At 35.5% G+C, this 14,237-nt stretch overlaps 1 protein-coding gene across 2 annotated transcripts in view; it reads left to right on the forward strand.

Moving 5' to 3' along the window:
* The first annotated feature begins 9,755 nt into the window (after positions 1 to 9,755).
* LOC145271427 (uncharacterized) overlaps positions 9,756 to 14,237 on the forward strand; it is a 42,330-nt gene continuing 37,848 nt past the window's right edge. For both annotated transcript variants that reach the window (XM_080126957.1, XM_080126958.1), the window contains exon 1: positions 9,756 to 9,938. The gene's annotated coding sequence lies outside the window, so the exon portion shown is untranslated. The remainder of the gene's footprint in view (positions 9,939 to 14,237) is intronic.

A 14,237-nucleotide genomic window follows, 5' to 3' on the forward strand; every position in this document is an offset into this window, starting at 1 on the left:
AGATTGGAGGTCATCCTCTAGTGCAGCGGTTCTCAACCGGGGGCGAATCGCCCTCTAGTGGGCGAAAATCAAATTTTGGGGGGCGATTTTCAATCAATTTTATCTGTGAAAAATTTTGACAGTTAGCATTAATCAAGTTTTCATTATTATAATTGTTGTAAAATACTTTATTTGCATTAAATTAGTTTTCATTTAAAAATAAAGTTTAATTATATAATATTTATTTGTTTATTAAAAGCTCAAAAAATTATATTGAGAAATAGAATATTGTTTTATGTCCAAAAATTATAAGGGGGTCCACCAAGAAAAAAAGAAGGGAAAAGGGGTCCATGGGTCAAAAAAGGTTGAGAACCGCTGCTCTAGTGTATCAACCATTTCTTTAGATATTAAAAAATGGCTGACAATACAGTACAGGTATAATTGAAAGTAAATTATACGCTATGGTTTATTGGAGGGGGGAGGGTAAATTCCAAGAAATCTTGAGCGAAAAGAAAGAACGTAAACACAAGACCACAAATTAAAAACAGTATTTAGAGTAATATTTATTAAAATAAACTAAAAGGTAGATATTACCTTTCGCTACAACAGAACACTGACCACTAATTTTTTTTTTTTTTTAGGGATATTCAATGTTGATGGCCACAAATCTGATGATCAAATCCATCGCAAATTTATTATTTTAGTAATATATAATACAGTAAATAGATTTTGGACCTTTACTGTTTCTGATATTCATAAATGACCTCTCTGATAAAATTGTTTCTGAGATGGGTATGTTTGCTGATGATACCACGCTCTATAACGGGCACGAGAGGAAAACAAATGAACACATATCTAAGGAAATGGCAGAAACGCTAGAGGGTGATCTCGAGTCTGTAGTGGAAGGGGGACAAAAAATGAACTGTTGAACAAATTGCACGAATAATCAAATTCTACCCAATCAACACCATTAACAGTTACTACACTACCACTTTCTATTTATTAACGAATTGTAACGAAACTACTACAAAATCAAACTTTTGCCAAACTTTTGCCAAAAACGACTGTCAATAATTTCCCCCACTCTTTATCTGTGCCCAAATCAAAACGTAGATTCCATGAACAAAGCTTCTTCCTTAGAAGTGCACGCCTGTGGAACTCTCTTCGGTTTGCCTGTTTCACACCTGACTACAACTTGGATGTCTTCAAGTCCAACATAAACAAGTTCCTGATAAGCCGCCCTCTTAAGTAATCCAATTTATCAAAGCACTAATGCTAACGATTACTACGATATTGTCCCACTGGTTGCTGTACGCAACAATAACCCTTATCCTCGAGTGGCTTCCGGGCCTTGATAGGTGGTTACTCCCATATATAAAAAAAAAACAAAAGATATATGGGCAGATTTCCAGTAGATGCGAATATATTGAGATTGTAGGCGTTTAGTATGTTTCCAATTCTAAAGAAGATATCTTTCTAGAGAAAGAAGCCCTTTCGAGTCTCACACAAAAACACGCATTCACATCTCAAGCCATTTTTCTTGTCATATACATACACGCACACAAACATACGCACGCACGTGCACACACGTAGATATATTCATGTTCGCGTACATACACTCACATTCATGTACATACACGCACATGCTAACGTACGCACATGTACGCACACATCGGCAACGTCACTTTTCCACATGCGCAAAAGACCACCGGAAACAACTATAAAAGCAAGAGACATAAGCTGCTTCCCTCTTTTCAATTCGGCTTCCGACCTGCTACTATGTGTGGGGGCAAGAATCGACAGACACTACGTACACCTTACACGCTTTTTTTTTTTTTTTTTTTTTTTTACACAGTGATCACCACTTATCAAGGCCTGGAAGCCACTCAGGGATAAGGGTTATTGCAAGTACATTACGTTAGTGTGGAGATTTGATGAAGTGCTTACTTAAGGGAGCGGTTCATTAGGGATTTGTTAACGTTGGACTTGAACACATCCAAGTTGTAGTCCGGTGGGAAGCAGGCAGACACAACAGAGTTCCACAGGCATGTAGTTCTAAGAAAGAAGCTTTGTTCACGGAATCCGCATTTTGATTTAGGCACAGATAAAGAGTGGGGGAAACTTTTGACAGTGGATTCAGCTAGACGGGTGTTTTTCGTGAAAGATTGGCGAGGGGGGGACGAGAGATTGGAGTTCAGATGAGCACCTGCCATGGAAATAACGATAAAACAAGGATAGGCTCGCAACGTCTCTTCTGTGGGAGAGAGGTTGCAGCGTAGAGAAAAGGGCATCCCCCACTAAGCCACGAAGTCTATTTTGTACTCTGTAAAGGCAGGATAGGCTGTTTTTAGCAGCTACTGCCCAGATATGGCAACAGTATTCCGTCCTTGGACGTACTTGGCTTTTATATAGATAGAGAATTGCATCAGTAGTGAGATATCTTCTGGAGCGGTAGAAGGATCCCACCATCTTTCCAGCGACCTTGCCAACAGACTTGATGTACGTGTTCCATTTCAGATCAGGAGTAAAGGTCAAACCCAGAAGCTTTTCAAAACACGCGGCCTCACCCAGACGAGAGCCATCCATCACAACTGATGCCAGATGGGGATCAGATCGTTGATGATATAAGGATAGGAGTTTGGTTTTGGATGCATTTTAATGGCACATCTTCCCCCACTGAACCACTTTCTATCTCCATAAACTGGATCTCTCTCTCTACAACAATAGACTTTCCCTCTCACTAGCTAACAGCGAGAGAGAGAGAGAGAGAGAGAGAGAGAAAGAAAGTCAATCCATTTTATGGAGATAGAAAGCGTGTAAGGTGTACGTACTGTCTTTGGACTCTTGCCCCACATATAGTAGCAGGGGCCAGTTGGTCCGTCGACCTCTCAGGTCGGAAGCCGAATTGAAATACATTCATGTGCATACACACGCACGCTAACGTACACACATGTATGCACACATAGGCGCACACATACGCACACATGGGCAACGTCACTTCCCCTTTAAAGGAAATCCACACATGCGCAAAAGACCACCGGAAACAACTATAAAAGCGGTCAATGCACTTACTGATCCGCTCTATTTTTAAAATCGTATTTCCAAGTTTAATTAAAGTTTTATGATATGTTTTTTTATTCACTTGTAAGGTTGAAGTATAGAATAGGTACAAAACACCCCCCTCCCCATGTTAAGAATGGCTTTTTAAGTAATAACGTTATTATTTCAGCACGGATCAATAAGTGCACTAGGTGTGTCAGAAATTTCGTGAAAATAGTGAATAATTCCACCCCATCATTTCAAGCTTATAACTCCTCGAAAAATGTAATTCAAGCCCTAATTTTTTTTTCAATTAAAGGAACAAGGACCAAGGTTTCATTAAAAAAAAAAAAAAAAAACAACGTGTTTTTTTTTTAAAAAGGGTTTAAACTTCGGACTTTACAGGTAAATTTCTAAAAAACAGTTCTTTTTTTATTTGTTTTAAATTTAAATATATTATTTATTGACCTTTTCTCTTCAATTCGTGGTTTAAAAAAAAAAGGTTTTAAACTTCAAACTTTACAGGTAAAATTCTATAAAACACTACGTATTTTTTTTTGTTTTAAATTTGAATATATTATTTATTGACCTTTTCTCTTCAATTCGTGAGTAAATTAATTATTTACTTTTCGGTGAGTAAATTAATTATTTACTTTTTAATAGAAACTTGAAAATGGTGGGGGGCGTGAATTAAGAAAAAACGTTTGTCTAAAATATTATATTCGGTTTATTGGAAAGAGCATAAAATTTCACATTGACCCTGAAAATATCGTAAAAATAGAATCAATAGAAAAATTTTGATAGATTTTTAAAGTTTAAAAATTGAAAAATATTGAGTTCGGAAAATTCATTACTGTTAAAAAAAAAAAATATTTCTATTACTTTTAAAACAACTGTAATAGTTTATTTTGGAAGTATAATCCATAAAGAAAATAAATAACCCACTTTTAACAGAGAAATTACGAGTTTTTTTATATTTTATTCGCAGTTTCGTGTTAGGGGTGTCAAAAATTCCTACAAAAATTCTGGGGTTTGTATTACTGTACACAGATTCGAAAAAGTTGTCAAAAAACAAATATATGACAAATAAAGGGTATCAAAGGCAAGATAAGTTACTTTTCTACCAAACTGGATATAATTTTCCTGTTTTTATTCAATGTAACATGTTTATTCAGCTCGAAAAACATGCAGTGTTTACCGATATATTGGAAAATTCAAAATGGCGGCCGACTCTCTCTTAAACACGGTAAGTTCGGGAAAAGGTGTTATAAATAATAAACTAGGCAAAATACTGTTAGAAATTCGCTCAATATATATTACCGTGACATAGGTTGACATATATTCAGTGTTTTTTTTAATTACTTTGTCTAGTTTATTATTTATAACACCTTTTCTCGAACTTACCGTGTTTAAGAGAGAGTCGGCCGCCATTTTGAATTGTCCAATACATCGGTAAATACTGCATGTTTTTCGAGCTGAATAAACATGTTACATTGAATAAAAACACGAAAAATATATCCAGTTAGGTAGAAAAGTAACTTATCTTGCCTTTGATAATATTTATTTGTTATATATTTGTTTTTTGACAACTTTTTCGAATCTGTGTGTACAGTAATACAAACCCAAATTCTCTGCGCTAGTACCATTTATTCGATATTTTCATTTTTATTTTATTATTATAGAATAGGTACAAAACACCCTCTCCTCCCCATCTTAAGAATGGCTTTTTTAAATAATAACGTTATTATTTCAGCACGGATCAATAAGTGAACTAGTACTATTTTTTCGATATTTTCATTTTTATTTTATTTCTTGATTAAACTGTACAAGTGTCATTTTTCTACCTTATCGTTTTCCGTAATTTTTGGATGCGTTATTTTTTGCGACATGGCATAGAGATACACAATTGTGGTTTATTTAGCACATGCTCTTGTTGTTCCTCTGTACTTTGCCGCCTGGTGTCGCTGGCAAGCATTGAAGTTTGGAAAGTTTTTTTTTTCTTTTTCTCTTTCTTTCTTTCCTTTCTTTTTTTTTCCAGTTACGCGTTTCAGTTTCACTATTTATTCAATAATGAACCCGTTTTCCTACCTGGGTGGGACAAATTGTGGAAGTGCTGGAAAACTTGTCATCTAGGTGAAATATATAGGGCGAGGGTCTTTTTGCGAAACATCGCAATAGAAATTTGGGGTTTGTGTACACATAGATTTGAAAAAGTTGTCAAAAAACAAATATATAACAAATAAATGATATCAAAGGCAAGATAAGTTACTTTTCTACCAAACTGGATATATTTTTTGTGTTTTTATTCAATGTAACATATTTATTCATCTCGAAAAACATACAGTGTTTACCGATGTATTCGAAAATTCAAGATGGCGTCTCCACACCCTCTTTAACACCGTATGTATGGAAAAAGTTGTTATAAATAAAAAACTATACAAAATACTATTAAAAACCTGCCGAATATATGTCAACCTATGTCACGGTAACATATATTGAGCGAGTTTTTAACAGTATTTTATCCGGTTTTTTATTTATAACATCTTTTCCCACACTTATCGTGTTAAAGAGAGAATAAGACGCCATCTTGAATGTTCCATTACATCGGTAAACACTGTATGTTTTTCGAGATGAATAAACATGTTACATTGAATAAAAACACGAAAAATATATCCAGTTTGGTAGAAAAGTAACTTATCTTGCCTTTGATAACATTTATTTGTTATATATTTGTTTTCTGACAATTTTTTCGAATCTTTGTGTACAGTAATACAAACCCATTTTTACTAGTGTGATGATGATCATCAAGATGACCTATAAACTATTAAATTGCGAGTCACTTGAAAATCATACATTATTTATCGATATATTTGAAAAAGACCAAATGCAACGGACTCTTAGTTGAATCTGTTAAGTTTAGGAAAATGAGTTTGTTTCATTATCTTTGCATAGATTCCCGGGTTTGTATTACTGTACATATAGATTCGAAAAAGTTGTCAAAAAACAAATATAGAACAAATAAATGTTATCAAAGGCAAGATAAGTTACTTTTCTACCTAACTGGATATAATTCACGTGTTTTTATTCAGTGTAACATGTTTATTCAGCTCGAAAAACATGCAATGTTTACTGATGTATTGGAAAATTCAAAATGGCGGCTCAATATATGTTACCGTGACATAAGTTGACATATATTCGGTTGTTTTCTAACAGTATTTTGTCTAGTTTATTATTTATAATACCTTTTCCCAAACGTACCCTCTCCGAGAGACAGTCGGCTGCCATTTTGAATTTTCCAATACATCAGTAAACATTGCATGTTTTTCGAGCTGAATAAACATGTTACATTGAATAAAAACACAAAAAATATATCCAGTTAGGTAGAAAAGTAACTTATCTTGCCTTTGATAACATTTATTTGTTCTATATTTGTTTTTTGACAACTTTTTCGAATCTATGTGTACAGTAATACAAACCCAGATTCCCTTTAATGAAAACAACACAATGCGTACAGCGTAAACATGGTTTACAGATATCGTATTCTCACGCCATTATTTCCAATACAGATCCGTCACCGCCAAGGGACATTACTCTAGCGGTGTAACCTGAGATTAGTTCCTCATGCAACATCTTCCCCCTTTTAAGACAACAACAAAGAAAAAGAGCCACTAACAAAAAACACAAAATAACTAAAATACAAAAACAAAACAATGCTTTGTCCTTGTGACCTAGGCTTTCACTGCGCTGACTACCCTCCGGCCGAACAGGGATTATTCTGCCCTTTTCACCTGGACTCAATTAGTTCGTATAGTCTTTGAATCTAGCCGGATTTCTTACTAGTCTCCCTGAACGTGTCATCCTCATTCCTATTTTTATTGGGTAGGTCACCATTTCGGCGGGTCACCCTCTTGGGGAAGTCATCGAAATTACTAAGAAGACGGGTATGTTGGAAGGGTCTAGAAACAGACCTGGGGATAATAATAACAAAGCGTAGCCTCGTAGGAGATGTCCTTTTCTCTTCCCTGCAACCTCTATCTCACAGAAGAGATGTTGCGAGTTTGTCTCTGATGTATCGTTATTTTCATGGAAAGTGTTCGACTGAGCTTCAGTCTACGGTCCCCTCTCGCCAAACTTTCACAAGAAACACCCGCCTAGCTGTACACACTATCAATAATCCCCCCCACTCTTTATCTGTGCCTAAACCTAAACGTAGATTCCATGAACAAAGCTTCTTTCTAAGAACTGAACTGCACGCCTGTGGAATTGTCTTCCGTTTTCCTGCTTTCCGGCTGACTACAATATGGTTGTGTTCAAGTCTAATGTAAATAAATTCTTGATGAGCCGTTCCATATATGTTAAAAAAATTTACCGAATTTTCATTACTAATGATTACTATATTGTCCAATTTCTACTGTACACTCTTTAACCCTTATCCTTGAGTGGCCTCTTGGCCTTGATATTGTGGTGATGCCTGTGTAAAAAAAAAAAAAAAAAAAAAAAGAAAGAAATAAACAAGGCATTTCAAAAAACGAAACGGGTTTTCTCCCTTGTTAACTCTTCAACTTGGAATCGGAAGATTTTGAAACCAAATGACAAATGATTAATTAATTCGGTACTTGTACAGTTTAATCAAAACATTAAAACATGAATATACCGGAAAAAGTTTAAATTGTACGTATCCGTTATGGAATGAAGTTTTCTCTGAAAAAAAAAAAAAAAATTTCACTTAATTTCATCAAGTAGTTTTGTTTTTACAGTGAAAAAAGCAAAAGGTTCGATTTTTAGGAAGAAAAGCTAAAATTAAAGATGGGGAGGGGATGTCGGCGCTTTAACTGGAGTTATCTCCCCGTGGCAAGTTCAAGAAATTCAAACAAAAATTTAAATTGAATCCAAGATGGCTGCCTTCAACAATCTCTCATAAAAACGTGTTTTTTTTTTTCCGCTGTAAAATATCTATTCGATTAAATTAAGTGACATTTTTTTTCCGGAGATCTCCAGTTCAAAACGGATACGTACAATTTTTTTCGGTGCACTTACTGATCCGCGCTATTTTTTTAAATCGTATTTCCAAGTTTAATTAAAGTTTTATGATATGGGTATTTTTTTCTTTTTTTTAGATTTGGTCCACCTCCACAAATTTCTTTTAAATGACGACTTTTATAAGTTTTCGACTATGCTGAATACGGAAATCGTATTGGAATTTTGCAGAAATAAGTAGTTATCGAGATATAAAAAGTTGTATTATGCATTGTATTCTTTGGCGGCCATCTTTTTACGCGCGTGCGCGCGCCATAAACAAATCTACGCGTGTAACAAAGATGGCCGCCAAAGAATACAATGTATAATACAACTTTAAATATCTCGATAACTAATTATTTCTGCAAAATTTCAATGCGATTTTCGTATTCAGCATGGCCGCTCTAACAGTCGCCATTTAAAAGAAAATTGTGAAGGTGAAAAATTACCTTTTTTTTCAGAGATGTTACGTCCAAAACAAAACAAAAAACCTTTTTTCGATATTTTCATTTTTTAATGTCTTGACTAAAGTGTACAAGTACCTGATTTTTAATATCGTATTTCAGCTAAATCCATAACAAGCGGCACTTAAATGAATGGTTTATTTTATTGATGCTACACCGTAATCACGTGATTAAAATTTTAGCAGACGAAACATTGGGGGTCAAAAGAGCAAACAGGTCCACCCTATTTAGCGACATTACCACAAGTTGTATTATTTATTTGCGACATGGCAATTACGTACCTATTTACAACGCCTCCCAGAGTTAGACACTAGGGTCGTTTTTTAATGTGGAGAAAAGGTACAAAAATAAAAAAAAATTGTCTCAGTCGTGAAGGATTTCTCCTCCACTGACAGAGAACAAGAAATGGAAGTGCAGCTGCTGCAGCGTCTGAAGAACAGATACTACACTTTGAGATATTAAATTTTTTATTCATGTTAAAAATACAGTAAAAATCAACGATGAACAAAAAACTTAGGCACATGGCCAACTCAAAAGGGGGGGGGGATTGTGGGGGTCGTTGGTCATCCTTGTCACTCCAGAACTAAACAAAATCAAAAGTTTCTCCCAGCTAGTATCTTCTTTCACCATAATACCGCATTCACCCTTTCATATTGGGGGCCATCCTACTTAACTCCCAGTTTTTAAAACATTTTTTTTCTTTTTTTTTTACACTTTGATCTTGGCAAGGTATTTATTTGCTCCCCCACCGAACAAATTAGGCACAAGTCCGATTTTTAAAGTGAGGAGTGAAGGGAAGGGGGAATGGGGACCAACTCCCCGGAGAGTAGGGGAGCTGGATAGTGACAATTGGTATGAAGGGTGGCCCCCCCCTATATTGACCAAGGTCTTATCTGTGGGGTTTCCCCCACATAGGGTCTTTGCTTGCAGTATCTGCCGGAACAGATGGTATTTATTTGCTCCCCCACTGAGCAAATTAGGCACAAGGCCGTTTTTAATGTGAGGTAAAAACCAGCTCCCCTAAAAGTAGGCAAAAAGGGGGCACTCTGGTTACCAAAAATAATAATTGTCCCAGTATAGAGGGTTTCCCCTCCATTGACTGGTACAAATTATCTTAAGTGCAGCATCTGCCGGAACAGATACTACACTTTGATCTTGGCCCAAAGGTCAAGGGAGGTACCACTTAAAATTCTATATTTTCCTTATTCTAATAAAGAAGCACCATATTACCTCCCTTGATTACATTATTACCTCCCTTGATAAACTGCTGATATTATATTGGATTATCTCCCTTTGTAAATCTCCTATTTATCAACAAACGAATTTATTCCTTGAAGAAATTTAACTTTCAAATCTTTATTTTAATTCAGAATTTCTTATTTTATTAATTTCTCTTTTGAGCAAAGAAAACAAATAAAGCGAAAAAAAAAATACATAAAGGTAAGTTGTTTTCATGTTACGACAGAATTTTAAGCTCGAGTTTAATTAAAAAAGAAAAAAAAAAACAAACAAAAACAAAACAAAACAAAAAAAAAACCTGACACCAAGCAAATTTAGATAACCACTTTTCACTTGCGCGGACGGAACTCTCTTAAAATAAAATAAAAAAATTAAAAAAAGGTGCATATGATTGATGCACTGATGCAGTTATGTTATGGTGCTATTTTTTTTTAAATAGTATTTTCAATTTCAGATTTTACAATAATTTTTGTTTATTAAATTGTTAGGTGAAAGTACAGAATAGTTATAACACACTCTAACTCCTCCCTTTGTTAAGAATGACTTTCTAAATAATGTCATTATTGCAGCACGGTACATTCTCTGTCTTTTGTTTATGAAATTGTTAGGTGAAAGTACAGAATAGTTACACAAAAACCCTCCCTATGTTAAGAATGGCTTTCTATATGATAATGTTATTCTTCCAACACGGTCCGTATTCTGCATAAATACCATGTCCTGTTTATTAAATTGTTAGATGAAAGTACAGAATAGTTAACAAAACACCCTTCCCTCCCCATCTCCCCATGTTAAGAATGACTTTCTAAATAATGACGTTATTATTTCAGCACGGTCCATATTCTGCATAAATACCATATCTTATTTATTAAATTGTTAGGTGAAAGTACAGAATAGTTAACAAAACACCCTTCCCTCCCCATGTTAAGAATGTCTTTCTAAATGATAACGTTGTTATTTCAGTACGGTAGTGCATGAGTACCATCTTTTGTTTATAAAATTTTTAGGTGAAAGTACGGAAGAGTTAACAAAACACTCTCCTCACGTTAAGAATGGCTTTCTATATAATGTTATTATTTCAGCACGGTCTGTATTCTGCATAAGTACCCAAATATTTATTATTTTTATTTATTTATTTTTTTCGCTACTTTAGATTGGCACTAATGGCGTCAATTAAAAGTAAAGAAAATACAAAAAAAAAAAAATTCTGTATGACGTATGTACTAGTCATTTGACGAAGATGAAATATTCCAAAAATCACGTTATTTGATAAAGTATATATATATATATATATATATATATATATATATATATATATATATATATATATATTTTGTTTGTAAGAATTTTAAATTGTTTGACGTACCGAGGGTAGGTTGGTGATTCGATCGGTACAACTGCTGACTGTCAACGCGATGGTTCTAAGTTCAATCCTCAGCTTGGGAGAAGTGTTAGTCTAGCGGCACTGATGAGTTGTGATACAACGAAACAGGACTGTATGTCGATGACTACAAATATATATATATATATATATATATATATATATATATATATATTATTCAAGAAAATCAAATTTCACTACAGTTCCATAAGGATGGTAAAATCGGGTCAGATAACCCATTTTCATATCAATTTTTGGCGGACATATACGATGCGCACCCCCTTATAATTTTTTTCTTTTCATCTTTTTTCTTTTTTTTCTTTTCTTTTTTTTTTGCAATTTTTTCTGAAAAAAAAGAGGGTGCTTTTTTTTTGGGGGGGGGGTGAAAGGAGTCGCTTTTGGAGAGTTCCGTACCCGCAAGGACAGTTTTTTTGTAAGGTGGAGTGAGATGGGGTGGGGTGGGGGCATTTTATTTCTCTTTTTTTTTTAAGGGGGTGGGGGAGCAGTATTCATACCTACCTCTTTTTTCTCTCATTTATAATTTAACTAGCAGGCTGCCCGGCATTGCCCAGTCAGAAAATACACTGAAATATGATATTTTGTATATATTATTATACAAGCGGGGATACCTGGCGTTGCCCAGGTGTGTCCAGGTGGTTTAGGGTTAGGGTTGGGCGGAGAGAGGTGTTAAAACAAAAAAAATGGTAGTAGACGAAGGAGAAAAAAAGGTAAAAAAAAAACAAAAAAAACTAACGTCTTAGCTGATGCCTCCATGGAAAAACTGGAATTTGCGAACGTTGAAATTAAGGCTAGTCAGTCGAAAGGAGACGATGACTTGCGAAAACATTGGAAGAAAGCGATCCCTTGTAGAAAACTGTCCAGTTGACGGCGAAGGAATTAATGTTTCCGGCCAATTGTTTGATATTTGTCGTCCGAAAGACAGGTTTCAAACGTTCTGATGCGTCTTTTTTTTTTTTTTTTTTACATAGGCACCACCACTTATCAAAGCCCAGAGGCCACTCGAGGATAAGGGTTAAGAGTTGTACAATAGTCAATATAGTAATCGTTAGTAATGGAAATTCAGTAAATTTGTTAATTTAAGTGGAACGGCTCATCAAGAACTTGTTTACGTTGGACTTGAAGACAATCAGATTGTAGTCAGCTGGAAAGCAGGTAAACGGAAGACAGTTCCACAGGCGTGCACTTCTAAGAAAGAAGCTTTGTTCATGGAATCTATGTTTAGGTTTAGGCACAGATAAAGAGTAGTGGAAATTAGTGATAGTGTTTTCTGCTAGACGGGTGTTTCTTGTGAAAGTTTGGCGAGGAGGGGACCATAGACTGAAGCTCAGCCGAGCACTTGCCATGAAAATAATGATAATGCAGAGACGAACTCGCAACATCCCTTCTGTGAGAAAGAGGTTGCAGGGAAGAGAAAAGGACATCCCCCACCAGGCTACAAAGTCTATTTTGAACTCTATCAAGGCAGGATAAGTCCTTTCTAGCAGCTCCTACCCAGATGTATCAACAGTACTCCATACTTGAACATACCTGGCTCTTGTATAGATAGAGAATTGCATCAGCAGTAAGATATCTACTGGATCAATAGAAGGATCCCACCATTTTTCCAGCGACCTTGGCAACGGATTTAATGTATGTGTTCCATTTAAGATCAGGAGTAAAGGTCAAGCCCAGAAGCTTGTCAAAACATGAGGCCTCCCCAAGACGAGAGCCATGCATTTCAATTGATGCCAGATGTCTTTCGGAAGTGTTTGCGACACACACACATTTTGTCCTTTATATATATATATACTAGCGGAGGTGGCCGGCGTTGCCCGAGTGTTTGTCGGTGTAAAAGAAAAAAAAAGTTTTGGTAGGGAGGTAGGCTCGAACCCGAAGCCTTGAGGCGAATAACCTGATAATTTATCATGATGCTACAAGGGCAGGGAAGTGGGAATGGTTGAAATCAAACGGTTAAAAAAAAAAAGCAGCAGGTTAAACAAACGTGTGGTTTTCTTGGTCAAACATCACGCCATAGAGAAATTAAATCACATTGCGAATTTTGTAACATAAATAAAAGATACAGTTTTGAAAATCAGAGATATTATAATCCAGGGAGCATATAAAAGTTGTAAGCCCATTACTTCTTGGCTTGACCATTACTCCTGATCTTAAATGGAACACGTACATCAAATCTGTTGCCAAGGCCGCTGGAAAAATGGTGGGATCTTTCTATCGATCCTGTAGATATCTCACTGCTGATGTTATTCTCTATCTATATAAGAGCCAGGTACGTCCAAGGATGGAATACTGTTGCCACATCTGGGCAGGAGCTGCTAGAAAGGACTTGTCCTGCCTTGATAGAGTTCAAAATAGACTTCGTAGCCTCGTAGGAGATGTCCTTTTCTCTTCCTTGCAACCTCTATCTCACAGAAGAGATGTTGCTAGTTTGTCTCTGATGTATCGTTATTTTCATGGAAAGTGTTCGACTGAGCTTCAATCTATGGTCCCCCCTCGCCAAACTTTCACAAGAAACACTCGTCTAGCTGTAAACACTATCAAAAATTCCCCCCACTCTTTATCTGTGCCTAAACCTAAATGTAGATTCCATGAACAGAGCTTCTTTCTTCGAACTGCACGCCTGTGGAATTGTCTTCCGTTTTCCTGCTTTCCGGCTGACTACAATATGGTTGTCTTTAAGTCTAACGTAAATAAGTTCTTGATGAGCCGTTCCATATAAGTTATCAAATTTACCAAATTTTCATTACTTATGATTACTATATTGTCCAATTTCTACTGTACACTCTTTAACCCTTATCCTTGAGTGGCCTCTTGGCCTTGATAATGTGGTGATGCCTATGTAAAAAAAAAAAAAAAAAGATTCCCCCCCTCGAAAAAAGCCTTTCGGATACATGTGAAAAAAATGCACACATACACAAACATTTTCGCTTTTATATCATAGATATATATATATATATATATATATATATATATATATATATATATATATATTGTGATACATTTTACAAAAATGTATAATAAATTATTTTATTGATTTTTTTGAGGTTGTTACGTTGTGGGTTCATATTAATACAAATACAGTACGGTGGAGGAGTACGTCTGGG

Source organism: Euprymna scolopes, chromosome 46 (genome assembly GCF_053919585.1).
Source record: "Euprymna scolopes isolate OS-2025 chromosome 46, ASM5391958v1, whole genome shotgun sequence".
In the NCBI taxonomy this organism is placed as follows: Eukaryota; Metazoa; Mollusca; class Cephalopoda; order Sepiida; family Sepiolidae; genus Euprymna; species Euprymna scolopes.